This window comes from Antechinus flavipes, chromosome 2, assembly GCF_016432865.1.
Source record: "Antechinus flavipes isolate AdamAnt ecotype Samford, QLD, Australia chromosome 2, AdamAnt_v2, whole genome shotgun sequence".
NCBI classification, from domain to species: domain Eukaryota; kingdom Metazoa; phylum Chordata; class Mammalia; order Dasyuromorphia; family Dasyuridae; genus Antechinus; species Antechinus flavipes.
In genome coordinates this window covers 112,517,801-112,534,085 of record NC_067399.1, presented here as the reverse complement: position 1 = coordinate 112,534,085, position 16,285 = coordinate 112,517,801, and the positions used below count along the sequence as shown (strand labels likewise).

The 16,285-nt window shown below is 33.9% G+C and overlaps 1 protein-coding gene across 15 annotated transcripts in view; it reads right to left on the bottom strand.

Annotated features, from left to right (window-relative positions):
• The window catches only part of EHBP1 (EH domain binding protein 1), a 394,259-nt gene that overhangs the window by 233,560 nt on the left and 144,414 nt on the right, over positions 1-16,285 (bottom strand). The gene's annotated exons all lie outside the window — the stretch shown is intronic.

Sequence of the window (16,285 nt, the reverse complement as noted above, 5' to 3'; positions counted from 1 at the left end):
ATAAAGACAATTATGCTAATAGTTTCCCTAATATTGAACCAGCCCTGAATTCCTGATTTAAATCATACTTGGCTATGGTGTATTATCCTGGGATGATTTTCTGTAATCTCTTTGCTAATATTTTATTTAAGATTTTTGCATCAATATTCATTATGGAGATTGGTCTGTAATTTTTTTTCATTGTTTTCATCCTACTTGGTTTAGGTATCAATACAATTTGTGTCATAAAAGGAATTTGGTAGGAATCTTTCATTCTCTATTTTTTCAAATAGTTTATTGGAGTTAATTGTTCTTTAAATGTTTGGTAGAATTCACACATAAATCCATCTGGTCCTGGGGATTTTTTCTTAGGGAGTTGATTAATAATTGTTCTATTTCTTTTTCTGAAATAGGACTATTTAAGCAATTTATTTCCTCCTCTGTTAATCTAGGCAATCCATATTTTTGTAGCTATTGCTTCATTTCACACATTTGGCATAAAGTTGGGTAAAGCAACTCCTAATTTTTGCTTTATCTTCCTCTTTATTGGTGGAAAGTTCTCCCTTTTCATTTTTAAGACTAACAATTTGATTTTCCTCTTTCCTTTTTCTAATCAAATTTACTAAAGGTTTATCTATTTTGTTGGTTTTTTCATAAAACCAACTTTTAGTTTTATTTATTAATTCAATAAATTTTTTACTTTCAATTTTATTAATCTCTCCTTTTATTTTCAAGAATTTCAAGTTTGGTATTTGATTGGAGGTTTTTAATGTGCTTTTTCTAGCTTTTTTAGTTGCAAGCCCAATTCACTGATCTTCTCTTTATTTTATGCAAGTAATGCTAGTTATTGTTAAAAAAAAAAAAAAGAAACAGCAATAACAGTGCATGGACTTTTATTTGGATACTTTCTAAATTTGTTATGGTCAGTTTTTCAGTTCTACAGGAGCATGTTAGGACTAGTATTTCATAGCCATTAATTATCCAAATGTATTCTTCTAATTCAGCTTTGATTCCAGGATACTAATAAGTCTCTTGATATATCAGGTCACAACCTTTTCTTTGATATCTTTATACTTCGTATATCTTCCCTGAAGGCCACAAAAGTATTTCTATGCATTGCTTTCACCCACTGAGTTAATAAGTTCTCCACATTCAATCTTTAAGTCAAATATTTTTTTAAAAATATTTAAGAATTTTACACTATAGACCAACTATTATTTTTATAACATTGTTGAAAGATTTAAACAAATAAAGGAGCTTTAACATGCTTTTGGTGGAGCCATATAGTGCATTAAATTATAAATGTGCATTAAATTATAAATAAGATGCATTAAATTATAAATAAGATGTTTTAGCTTATCAAACAGTAAATATCTATTAAGCATCTACTCTATGCCAGGCCCTATATTAAGTATTGGGTATTTATATAAAAAGACAGTTTCTGTCCTCAGAGAGCCTACCTGCTGAGAAGGCAAGACAACATATAAGAGGAAACTAAACAGTGAGAGGCACAAGGAGAATGACAGAGAAGTTCAAAGAAGTCCAAAACCAATGAAGCTATTGGAAAATGGCAAGAAAATGGAGCTAGACTCTCTCCTTAAATGGAGATTTTGAAACTCATGACTCTGCCCCTTTATTAGAGGATGCAATAAGAGGGGCATTCAAAAAGTTGAGATGTGAATACTAAGGATGATATTATTTTGCAGGACAATGAGATTTCCCAATGGTATAACTCTTACGGCAGGAAGGCATGGAAAAATCCAATGAAATCCCAAAGTAAAAGGTTTACATCTCTCAGAAGTCATTCTATTTTCTTGAGATTATAATGGATTTTAAGACTGCAAAACTGCAATGGGGTAAAAAACTGTTTCCTCAAAGAATACTATGTGTTTCATATTGACTGCTCTTGTCATTATCATGTAGAAGATGTTTTAAGTAAAAAATTATTTACCATATGAACATCAAATACTACAACATTATCACTACTTCTTAGTTCTACTTTTATTTATTTGTTGTTCATGAATAAATCAGGAGCATTGGACCTAATTTAAAGAAAGGTGTGTGATAATCAACAACAACAACATAAGTTAGTATTTTTGAGGGTTTTCCTTCAAAATAATTTCTGATTCAATAAGTTGCTCTTTAATATATAAACAATTTGAAGGAAGGTATGTAATAATCATCAAAAAGAATATAAAAGTTAATATTTTTTGATATTTTTTCCATCAAAATAATTTTTGATTCAATAATAAGTTATTCTTAAATATACAATTCTAGGACTTTTTAGAACATTCTTTTTGTTTGATGTCATCTTCATATGATCACAGGACATAGGGTCATAAAGAACTTCAAGAGCCATTTAGCCCAATCCAGTCATTAGAAATATAAGAAATCTGAGGCTCAGGGAAGCTAAGTACTTGTAGTGTTACAGAGATAGAAAGCTTCAGAGATGGGATTTGAACAGAGGTCCTCTAATTCCAGAATCTGTTCCTTTCACTGTGTTAATTGTAGATTTAAAAAATGATAAGTTGGGAATGCCTTGCATAAAGTACAAAAACATGTCATTGTTTTATATTTGGAGATGTCATTGGTATTTTCATCTCTCAGTATTAGATGTCATGCCTTCTATTAAGAAAGATAAGCTAGGATTATATCCTGGATGAAAATGGTAAAGTGCTTTGTGTACTACTCCATATACTACTATGGAGATTCTGAGTCATTAATTATGGTTCAAATCTTACCCTACTGCTTTGTAGATTTGCAGAGAAGTTAAGTTTCCCTTGCTTCACTCTTTTATTATTTGCTAAATTAGCAACATATAAACTTTTTGCTTCTCTGCTGAAGCACTTTACATCTTATATGCTATTCCCCTCTTTTATTACCAGGATACTCCAACATTCTAAAAGTGAATGTATGTGAGAAGTGGGAAGAAAATGCTGTGGTTTTTTTTTTTTTAAGTTCTTTTCTAGATTTTAATTTTAAACTTTTTTTTATTAAACTAAATACAAAATAAGAAAAAAACAAGATAGAAAAAGACAGAAAAGGAAAACAAAATACTATATCTAGCTGAACATCAGAGAATTCAAAATATATTAATAATAAATTTTCATTTCAAGCAAGCATATACAATAACAGAAGAGATTTTATTCTTGACTGTTCATCTTTTCTTTGCTTCTTTGTAGGTTTTTCCTTTGTTCTCTGCTGTGCACTTTTTACTTTATTCTTTTTTCCCCTGTCATCCCCCTCCATCTCTCTCAAGCAAACTACACTTAAGCAAGGGAGAGAGAGAGATAGAAAAACACACAGAGAGAAAGACAGAGACAGAGAAAAAGAGATGATATACATAATAATATACATATGTATATTTTTTCATTCACACCCACACACTGAATACATACCCAGATACAAGACACACACATATATATATGCATTTACACATAAACATGATATAGCCGACATAATATAGATTTCTCTCTTGATTGAATCTTTAAGTTTGACTTTGAGATCAATGATTACTAGCCATACTTTTTTTTCTGATAAATTCTATTCCTGAATCTTGTTGAAGTATTTGTGCATATTTCATATTTCCTATCCCTGCTAATGTTTCTATTTTGATTCTGCTCAACTTGGCTTGCTATTACTTAACTCCCTTCCCATGGTTCCCTCTCTTATCTTCTCTCTCCATCCTTTTTATCCTTCCCTTTTTATCTCTTTCTCATTAACCTATATACTTTGTCCCATTGCCATAAATCTACACATTCTTCTATACCCCACCTTATCCTATTCCCTTCCTCCTTATTTCTTTAGAGATTTTGGAGGGGCATATTTATGTAATTCTCCCTATTTAATTCATTCCTGATATGAACAGGTTTTCAGAACTACCAGACCTCCTCCCTATGCCTCAATGCCTCTGTTTCACTTCTTCCTTTGCATCTCACTCACATTCCATAATTACTATTTTTACCTTTTCATAGACAGTTTCTATTTTAGAGTAAGATCACACTTAATTCTGCCCCAATATTTCTACCCAATTATTGATGTCAATCGTAAAAACATAGTATACATTTACATGCAAAAAACAATTCGTCTACATTGAGTTCCTTGAAATTAATCTTTGATATTGCCTTTGTAATGTTAAATTGTCTATTAAGTTCAGATTTAGTTGAGACAAAATCCTAAAAATCTGCAAGTTCATTGAATGTATTTTCTTTTTGTTCAATATTATGGATAGTTTTGTTGGATATGAAATTTTAGTTGTAGGTCTACTTTTTTTGACATACACACACACACACCACACATCCTTCCAGGACCAGCAGTTTTTTATTGTTAACTGCTGATAAATCCTGTACAATTCTAATGGTAACTACAGCATATTTTTTTAAAAAAATTTTTGTTGGACTTCCGGCCAAGATGGCGGAGAGGAGGCACACAGCTGTGTAAGCTCCGTGTTTTCTCTCATTATCCATTTCATTACAAGCCTCTGAATTAATGCTTGACTGAAAAAAACCCCACAAAGAGTTACCAAGAGAAGACATCATTGAAACTCGCTGAGAAAGGTCTGTTTTTGCTCGAGGGCTGGGATGGTTTTAGATCGGGCGCAGACTGAGGGCAGCGGCAGTGAGAGCATGGGAGCAGAGCAGAGAGGGGGTGGGGTGTGATCACAGCCGTCTCTGTGGGGAGAGTTTTGCTACAGGACTGGATACTTTGCCCTGGAAGCAAGCCAGCAGCCCAGTAGAGAAGCTAAAAACACCCGGGGTGAAGAATACAACCCGAACAGCTGGAGTCTCTCAGGACCTGGCCACCCCTCCCCCACAGTGTCTCAGCACTCTCTCGGAGTCTCAGAGCACAGGCGCAGCACAGTCGGGCTAGTGCCTCACTGCTGCCCCCCGCAGTCTGTACAGGAAGCTCGGTAACATCACCCAGCCCCTCACCCCAAAAAAGCAGACTCCATTTAAAGGTTCTTTCTTTTTTTTCTTTGCTAGTCTTTGATTCTTTGACAAAATGAGCAAAAAATTGAAGAGGACTTTAACCCTTGACAGCTTCTATACAGATAGAGAGCAGACTCCAAATCCTGAGGAGACTAAAAACAGACAGTCTCCAGGTAAATCCCCAAAGGAGGAGATCATCTGCTCCTCAGCACAGATGAACCTCATAGAAGTAATTTAAAAGTAAGCGAATTTCACCTATTTTTGATGAAAAAGCCAGAACTTAACAAAAAGTTTGATCTACAAGTACAGAACTCAAGAGAAATCTAAAAAGGTAAAGATTAATCTTGGGATCTATATTTCGGCTATAAAGATGTATAAAGAATACAAATATACCTTGTTCTAGAAACTAGATGTGGAAAGGACATTGTACCCGAAAAAGGGTAAAGTGGGGGCACTACATCTCATGAAGAGGCAAAGAAAACCTATTATATCTGAGAGAAAGAATGGAGAGGGATGAATATAGTGAGTATTTTACTGCTTTCAGAATTGGCTTTAAGAGAAAAATTTTAGACATATTCAATCTATGGTGAAACTTCTCCCACCTCATTGAAAAGTGAGAAGGGAAAAGTGAAAAGGGAAGGAATAAGCTAAGTGGAAGGGAATACGGAAACTGGGAGGGAAAGGGGTAAGATAGGGGGAGGAACTCTAAGGGGGGGAAGGGATACTAAAAAGGGAGGGCTGTGAGAAGCAAGTGGTGCTCACAAGCTTAATACTGGGAAGGGGGGGGAAGGGGAAAGAAGGGAGAAAAGCATAAACAGGGGTTAACAAGATGGCAAGTAAAACAGAATTGGTCATTTTAACCATAAATGTGAACGGGGTAAACTCCCCCATAAAGAGGAAGCGGTTAGCAGAATGAATTAAAAGCCAGAATCCTACAATATGTTGTTTACAGGAAACATACCTGAAGCAGGGAGGTACATGCAGGTTAAAGGTAAAAGGTTGGAGCAAAATCTACTATACTTCAGGTGAAATCAAAAAAGCAGGGGTAGCCATCCTGATCTCAGATCAAGCTAAAGCAAAAATTGATCTAATTAAAAGAGATAAGGAAGGGCACTATATCTTGCTAAAGGGTAGCATGGATAATGAAGCAAGATCAGTATTAAACATATATGCACCAAGTGGTGTAGCATCTAAATTCTTAAAAGAGAAATTAAGAGAGCTGCAAGAAGAAATAGACAGCAAAACTATAATAGTGGGAGATCTCAACCTTGCACTCTCAGAATTAGATAAATCAAACCACAAAATAAATAAGAAAGAAGTCATAGAGATAAATAGAATACTAGAAAAATTAGATATGATAGATCTCTGGAGAAAATGTAATGGGGACAGAAAGGGGTACACCTTCTTTTCAGCAGTTCATGGAACTTATACAAAAATTGACCATATATTAGGACATAAAAACCTCAAATTCAAATGCAGTAAGGCAGAAATAGTAAATGCATCCTTTTCAGACCACGATGCATTGAAAATTACATTCAATAAAAAGCCACGGGAAAGTAGACCAAAAAATAATTGGAAACTAAATAATCTCATACTAAAGAATGATTGGATGAAACAGCAAATCATAGACATAATTAATAACTTCACCCAAGAAAACGATAACAATGAGACATCATACCAAAATGTATGGGATGCAGCCAAAGCGGTTATAAGGGGAAATTTCATATCTCTAGAGGCCTATTTGTATAAAATAGAGAAAGAGAAGGTCAATGAATTGGGCTTGCAACTAAAAATGCTAGAAAAGGAACAGATCAAAAGCCCCCAAACACTAAACTTGAAATTCTAAAAATAAAAGGAGAGATCAATAAAATTGAAAGTAAAAAAAACTATTGAATTAATTAATAAAACTCAAGAGTTGGTTCTATGAAAAAAACCAACAAAATAGACAAACCCTTAGTAAATCTAATTTAACAAAGGAAAGAGGAAAATCAAATTGTTAGTCTTAAAAATGAAAAGGGAGAACTTGCCACTAACGAAGAGGAAATTAGAACAATAATTAGGAGTTACTTTGCCTAACTTTATGCCAATAAATTCTACAACTTAAATGAAATAGAAGAATACCTCCAAAAATATAGTTTGCCCAAACTAACAGAGGAAGAAGTAAATATCCTAAACACTCCCATCTCAGAAAAAGATATAGAACAAACTATCAATCAACTCCCTAAGAAAAAATCCCCAGGACCAGATGGATTTACATGTGAATTCTATCAAACATTTAAAGAACAATTAACTCCAATGCTAAATAAACTATTTGAAAAAATAGGGATTGAAGGAGTCCTACCAAACTCCTTTTATGACACAGACATGGTACTGATACCTAAATCAGGTAGGCTGAAAACAGAGAAAGAAAATTATAGACCAATCTCCCTAATGAATATTGATGCTAAAATCTTAAATAAAATATTAGCAAAAAGATTACAGAAAATCATCTCCAGGATAATACACTATGACCAAGTAGGATTTATACCAGGAATGCAGGGCTGGTTCAATATTATGAAAACTATTAGCATAATTGACTATATCAATAACCAAACAAACAAAAACCATATGATCATCTCAATAGATGCAGAAAAAGCATTTGGTAAAATCCAACAGCCATTCCTAATAAAAACACTTGAGAGCATAGGAATAAAAGGACTTTTCCTTAAAATAGTCAGGAGTATATATTTAAAACCATCAGTAAGTATCATATGCAATGGGGAAAAACTGGAACGTTTCCCAGTAAGATCTGGAATGAAGCAAGGTTGCCCACTATCACTATTATTATTCAATATTGTATTAGAAACGCTAGCCTCCGCACTAAGAGTTGAGGAGATTAAAGGAATTAGAATAGGCAATGAGGAAACCAAACTATCACTCCTTGCAGATGATATGATGGTATACTTAGTGAACCCCAGAGATTCTACTAAAAAGCTATTAGAAATAATTCATAACTTTTACAAAGTTGCAGGATACAAAATAAATCCCCATAAATCCTCAGCATTTTTATACATCACCAACAAAATTCAACAACAAGAGATACAAAGAAAAATTCCATTCAGAATAACTGTTGATAGCATAAAATATTTGGGAATCTATCTACCAAAGGAAAGTCAGGAATTATATGAGCAAAATTACAAAAAAAAGTCTCCACACAAATAAAGTCAGACTTAAATAATTGGAAAAATATTAAGTGCTCTTGGATAGGCCGAGCGAATATAATAAAGATGACAATACTCCCTAACCAATCTATTTATTTAGTGCTATACCAATCAGACTTCCAAGAAAATATTTTAATGATCTAGAAAAAATAACAACAAAATTCATATGGAATAATAAAAAGTCGAGAATCTCAAGGGAATTAATGAAAAAAAAAATCAAATGAAGGCGGCCTAGCTGTACCTGATCTAAAATCATATTATAAAGCAGCAGTTACCAAAACCATTTGGTATTGGCTAAGAAATAGATTAGTTGAGCAGTGGAAAAGGTTAGGTTCACAAGACAGAATAGTCAACTATAGCAATCTAATGTTTGACAAACCCAAAGATCCTAACTTTTGGGATAAAAATTCATTATTTGATAAAAACTGCTGGGATAACTGGAAATTAGTATGGCAGAAATTAGTCATGGACCCACACTTAACACCACATACCAAGATAAGATCGAAATGGGTCCATGACCTAGGCATAAAGAATGAGATTATAAACAAATTAGAGGAACATAGGATAGTTTATCTCTCAGACTTATGGAGGAGAAAGAAATTTGTGACCAGAGATGAACCAGAGACCATTACTGATCACAAAATAGAAAATTTTGATTATATCAAATTAAAAAGTCTTTGTACAAACAAAACTAATGCAAACAAGATTAGAAGGGAAGCAACAAACTGGGAAAACATCTTTACAGTTAAAGGTTCTGATAAAGGCCTCATTTCCAAAATACATAGAGAACTAACTCTAATTTATAAGAAATCAAGCCATTCTCCAATTGATAAATGATCAAAGGATATGAACAGACAATTTTCAGATGATGAAATTGAAACTATTACCACTCATATGAAAGAGTGTTCCAAATCATTATTGACCAGAGAAATGAAAATTAAGACAACTCTGAGATACCACTACACACCTGTCAGATTGGCTAAGATGACAGGAAAAAATAATGATGAATGTTGGAGGGGATGCGGGAAAACTGGGACACTGATGCATTGTTGGTGGTCTTGTGAAGGAATCCAACCATTCTGGAGAGCAATCTGGAATTATGCCCAAAAAGTTATCAAATTGTGCATACCCTTTGATCCAGCAGTGTTTCTATTGGGCTTATATCCCAAAGAAATAGTAAAGAAGGGAAAGGGAACTGTATGTGCCAAAATGTTTGTGGCAGCCCTGTTTGTAGTGGCTAGAAACTGGAAATTGAATGGATACCCATCAATTGGAGAATGGCTGGGTAAAATGTGGTATATGAATGTTACGGAATATTATTGTTCTGTAAGAAATGACCAGCAGGATGAATACAGAGAGGCTTGGAGAGACTTACATGAACTGATGCTAAGTGAAATGAGCAGAACCAGGAGATCATTATACACTTCGACAAAGATATTGTATGAGGATGTATTCTGATGGAAGTGGACTTCTTTGACAAAGAGACCTAACTGAGTTTCAATTGATAAATGATGGACAGAAGCAGCTACACCCAAAGAAAGAAGACTGGGAAACGAATGTGAACTATCTGCATCTTTGTTTTTCTTCCCGGATTATTTTTACCTTCTGAATCCAATTCTCCCTGTGCAAGAAGAGAACTGTTCGGTTCTGCAAACATATATTGTATCTAGGATATACTGCAACATATCTAACATATATAGGACTGCTTGCCATCTAGGGGAGGGGGTGGAGGGAGGGAGGGGAAAAATCAGAACAGAAACGAGTGCAAGGGATAATGTTGTAAAAAAAATTACCCTGGCATGGATTCTGTCAATATAAAGTTATTAATAAATAAAATAAAATTTTAAAAAAAATTTGTTTCTTGCAAAATTTTTTCTTTGATCAGGAGTTTCAAAATTTGGCAAAAATATTCCTATATGTTTTCCACATAATTATCTCTTTGAGGTGGTGATTGATGGATTTTTTTCTATTTTTATTTTCTCCTATCATTCAAGGACAATTTTCTTTGATTATTTCTTGCATTACTCTTTCATGGTTATTTTGTTTTGGATCATGGTACTCAGGTAGTGCAATTATCCTTATATTTTTCTTTTCATCTGTTCTGCAGATATGCTGTTTTTACTTATAAGATGTTTCACATTCTGTTCTATTGCTTTTTATCCTTTACAGTGTAGTTTGTTATTTCTCAGTCTCATAATTTCATTGGCTTCTTCTTGCCCAATTTCAGTTTTCAAAGAATTATTTTCTTCTTTTAGACTCTATATCCTCTGGAATTGTGAACACATCCAGCCAGTCTGGAGAGCAATTTGGAACTATGCTCAAAGAATTATCAAAATGTGCATACCCTTTGATCCAGCAGTGTTTCTACTGGGCTTATACCCCAAAGAGATACTAAAGAAGGGAAAGGGACCTGTATGTGCCAAAATGTTTGTGGCAGCCCTATTTGTAGTGGCTAGAAGCTGGAAAATGAATGGATGCCCATCAATTGGAGAATGAGTAAATTGTGGTATATGAACATTATGGAATATTATTGTTCTGTAAGGAATGACCAGCAGGATGAATACAGAGACGACTGGAAAGACTTACATGAACTGATGCTAAGTGAAATGAGCAGAACCAGGAGATTATTATATACCTCAACAACGATACTGTTTGAGGATGTATTCTGATAGAAGTGGATCTCTTCAATAAAGAGAGCTAATTCAGTTTCAATTGATCAAGGATGGACAGAAGCAGCTACACCCAAAGAAAGAACACTGGGAAATGAATATAAACTGCTTGCATTTTTGTTTTTCTTCCCGGGTAATTTATACCTTCTGAATCCAATTCTCCCTGTGCAACAAGAAAACTGTTTGGTTCTGCACATGTATATTGTATCTAGGATATACTGTAACCTATTCAACATGTAAAGGACTGCCTGCCATCTGGGGGAGGGGGTGGAAGGAAGGAGGGGAAAAGTCGGGACAGAAGTGAGTGCAAGGGATAATGCTGTAAAAAATTACCCTGGCATGGGTTCTATCAATAAAAAGTTATTAAAAAAAAAAAAAAAAGACTCTATATCCTCTTTTCTAGTTGATTAACTTTTTTTTTCCATCATCATCTTTTTTTTTTTTTAAATGGTTCTTATTTTTTTTTTTCCTTCAACTTTGTCATTTGATTTTTGAAGTCTTTTTAGAGTTCTTCTATAGATTCTTTCCAAGCAGGTAACCATTTAACATTACTCTTTAGGGTAAAAGGAGCTTTTTGTTTGTTTGTTTGTTTTGTTTTGTTTTGCTTTAAAAATTTTTTTTTACTTCAGTGTCCTCCTCTGAACACGAATCCTGATCTTCTCTATTCCAATAAATTTCAACAGTTGGGTTCTTTCTTCTTTGCTTACTCATGTTTTTTAAATGAAAATTATTAGTAGAAGGAACTCTAATGCTGGGGTATATGGGGGTACCTATAACTTCATTTCAGGTCTCCCCTCTGACCTGGAATCCCAAACTAAAAGCTTTCTCCAATCCTCTTCCACCCCTGCCTCACTGCTTCTGCAACTCACCAGATGTGCTGCTACTTTCTTGCCCAGAGCCACATCTCTGCAGAACAGCTGGGCCTAGCATTAGATTAACAGAGATTCTCACAGTCTTCTTAAACTCAGAGCCCACACCCCAGGCTGTTCCTGAAGTGAAAGTTCAGGCTCCAGCAGAAGCCAGATAGACCCAGGGCTCCCCAATTTCAGTTTCTGAGGAGTTAGGCTATAGGTGTTTATACTTCACACCTATAAAATCCCCATCCTGGGATTCTTCTTCCAGTATGATAATCCATGGAATACCCCTGTTCTGCCCCAAATCTGTTTTTCACCTATATTCACTCTGAGATGCAAATTTTTTTCCTGGGAAATCTGGAGAGCTTGAAATTTTCTGACCTATTCAGCCATATTTCCAGAATCCTCCCCCAAATGTGTTTATTTTTAAGATTGAAAGGGAGATTCAGGTTCATTAAGATAAGCCACCTGATTTGACTGAATTTTCTCTTATCCAGGCTTCTAAACATTTATTGATTAGTTTGCACTTTCTGTAGCAACAAAGACATTTTAATCACAGAGTTTTCCATTAATGTTGTTTCATTCCTTCTTCCCAAATTTGCTTTCCTTTGTTTCTGTGATTCTTTTTCACTTGCAATTTCAAGTTCTGACTCAGTTCTTATGAATAATGTTCCTACTCATAAAACCTCAAAGTCAATAACTATCAAAAATAAGTAGATTAAGAATTCTGGCCCTGGGGTCAGGAAAACATCTTCCCAAGTTCAAATCTGACCTCAGACATTTACTATCTGTGTAATTTTGGACAAAGCACTTGTATGTCTCAGTTTCCTTATCTATAAAATGAGTTGGAGAAGGAAATGGTAAACCATTTTGTTATGTTTGCCAAAAAACCTCTCCAAATTGAGTCACAAAGTATTACAAAACAACATATAATAGGCACTAGGGATACAAATGCTAAAAGAAAAAGACAGTTTCTGCTCCCAAGAAGGTTACAATCTAATATGGAATGATAAAGCACAAAATGAAAATGAAAAGCAGGGTTTGGGGAAAAGACAACTAACTCAGCTGCATTGTAAAGAAGTCCCAAAATATTGCTGCCAGGTAACAAATAGGGAGATGTCTGATCTGGAGTTCATGGCCCTACCCTCCAATCAATGCAGAAAAGATAGTAATGAAGTAGAGTTATCAAAGCTGATGAGATTTTACAGGATGGTGAGGTTAGCTCAACAATGAGCTTCCTGAGGCATGGTAGAGGAATCAATCAAAGATGTGAAATTAGTTTGTGTCTCTAACTTAATGTTCTAGATGGATCATGAAAGATACCTAAATTGTACCTCTTGAGGCTATCACTTCATCTCATTATATTATTTCTTAACTTTTCAGAAGAAGGAATCACTATCATCAACTAACTTCATCTGTTGCTTTTATTTGAATCACTTATTGCTATGCTATGTAAATTGGTATAAAATATCAAAATGTAATCAATTTGAAATTCAGGGATAGGTGATAATATAAACAAGATCTGAACATACTATTCTCAGTTCCATTATACCCAAGACATTTATGATGGGAATCAGTTTGACAAATAGTAGTACTTTTCTCCTTGTATTTTCAAGTACAGTTTGAAAATTCACTCTTACTCTCCTTGTTCTCTTGTCCCAATTAACCTTATAGTTAAATCCTAAAAGATATTATTATTCCATATATATATGATGTAACTATCTTTAATGATCTTTTTCTGTCACCTATGTGTTCTAGGAATACATATCTATATTATTTTGTCTAACCTAAATTTGAATCTCCTAGTGACATAGGACCAATTTTATAAAACTATATAACGTGTAGAGGACCATATACCATTAATTGCTTAATTAATGCTATAGGACAGAAATGATATTGACTAATTTGTTTATTATGCATCTTTCAATCCATTTCTGTGCCTTTTATCTCCTATTCATGTATTCCTAGCATTTAGTGTATTGCCTGGAACATAGTAAGCACTTAATAGATGCTTATACATTAATTATAAAATTTTAGAAAAATTCAGCCAAAGAGTAAAAAAATAAATAAATAAAAAATTCCTCTTTTACACATTTATGCTTTTTATCCATAAGCTTTTTTGATATAAGATCTTTTCTTATAAATCAATCAATAAGAATTTATTAAGTATTTATTCCATGCCAGGCATTTTGCTAAGTGGATATAAAAGCAAAAAAAAAAAACCACTTCCAGTCTTCATGGAACATACATTTTGATAGGAGAAATATATGTACATAAAAGATAGAGGGAAGGCAAATTGAATTGGAGTGACATTAGCAGCTGAGAGGGCTAGGAATGATCTCTTACAGAAGGTAGGTTATGAGATGATTCGAACAGATAACCATAATTAAACAATCTATATTTCAGAATCACAAAATGACTATTTGATGCTGAAGGCAGTAGGAAACAACTGGCACCTTACAATGTTACTTTTAATGTGAACGTTCACAATGGAAATACTTATTTTCTTTTTTAAAATATATGTTAAATCCAATATGTATAAACATATTTATACAATTCTTTTACTGCACAAGAAAAATCAGATTAAAAAAAAAAAGTAAATGAGTAAGAAAACAAAATGCAAGCAAACAATAAGAAAGAGGGACAATGTTATATTGTGATCCACACTCAGTTCTCACAGTCCTCTCTATGGGTGTAGATGGCTCTCTTCATCACAAAGTCATTGGAACTGGCATCAGTCATCTCATTGTTGGAAAGAGTCACATCTGTCAAATAATGTTGTTGTGTGTGATGATGGCCTGGTTCTGCTCATTTCACTTAACAATCAATTCATGTAAGTCTCTCCAGGCCTCTCTAAAATCATCCTCCTGATCATTTCTTATAGAACAATAATATTCTGTAACATTCATATACCACAATTTATTCAGCCATTCTCCAACTGATGGGCATCCACTCAGTTTCCAGTTTCTTGCCACTACAAAGAGGGCTGCCACAAACATTTTTGCACATATGGGTCCCTTTCCTTCCTTTAAAATCCCTTTGGGATATAAGCGCAGTAGAAACACTGCTGAGTCAAAGGCTATGCACAGTTTGATAACTTTTTTGAACATAGTTCCAAATTGCTCTGCAGAATGACTGGATCCGTTCACAGTTCAATCAACAATGTATCAGTGTCCCAGTTTTCCCACATTCTCTCCAACAATCATCATTATCTTTTCCTGTCATCTTAGATAATCTGAAAGGTGTGTTGTGGTATCTCAGAGTTGTCTTAATTTGCATTTCTCTGATCAATAATGATTTAGAGAACCTTCTCATATGATTAGAAATGGTTTTAATTTCTTCATCTGAAAATTGTCCGTTCATATCCTTTGACCAATTATCAGTTGGAGAGTGGCTTGAATTCTTATAAATTTGAGTCAATTCTCTCTATATTTTAGAAAGGAGGCCTTCATCAGAACCTTTAATGTAAAAATGATTTGCCAATTTATTGCTTCCCTTCTGATCTTGTCTGCATTACTTTTCTTTGTACAAAACTTTTTTAACTTAATATAATCAAAATTATCTATTTTGGGTTCAATATTGATCTCTAGTTCTTCTTTGGACACAAATTCCTTCCTTCTCCACAGATCTGAGAGGTAAACTATACTATGTTCTACTAATTTGCTTATAATATCACTCTTTATGTCTATCTCATGAACCCATTTAGATCTTATCTTGGTATGTGGTATTAGGTATGGGTGAAGCCCGAATTTCTTTCATGCTAGTTTCCAATTTTCTCAGCAGTTTTGTCAAATAGTGAGTTTTTATCCCCAAAGCTGAGATCTTTGGGTTTGTCAAATACTAGATTGCTATAGTTATTGACAATTTTGTTCTGTGATCCTAACCTATTCTACTGATCAACTACTCTGTTTCTTAGCCAGTACCAAATGGTTTTGATGATTGCTGCTTTATAATATAGTTTTAGATCTGGTACAACTAGGCCACCTTCATTCACTTTTTTTCCCCCATTAATTCCCTTGAAATTCTTGATCTTTTGTTCTTCCAGATAAACTTCATTATTATTATTTTTTTTCTAGATCTGTAAAATAATTTTTTGGGAGTTTGACTGGTATGGCACTAAATAAGTAGATTAATTTAGGTAGTATTGTCATTTTTATTATATTCGCTCAGCCTACCCATGAGCACTTGATACTTTTCCAACTGATTAGATCTGACTTTATTTGTCCAGAGAATGTTTTATAGTTGTGTGCATATAGTTCCTGACTTTCCCTTGGCAGCTAGATTGTCAAATATTTTATACTATCAATAGTTATTTTGAATGGAATTTCTTTTTGTATCTCTTGCTGGTAGACTTTGTTGATAATATATAAAAATGCTGATGATTTATGTGGATTTATTTTGTATCCTGCAATTTTGCTAAAGTTGTGAATTGTTTCTAGTAGTTTTTAGTTGATTCTCTAGGGTTCTCTAAGTATACCATCACATCATCTGCAATAATTGATAATTTGGTTTCCTCATGACTTACTCTAATTCCTTTAATCTCTTTTTCTTCTCTTATTGCCAAAGCTAACATGTCTAATACAATATTGAATAGTAATGGTGATAGTGGGCAGCCTTGTTTCATCCCTGATCTTACTGGGGGAATGGGGAATTTG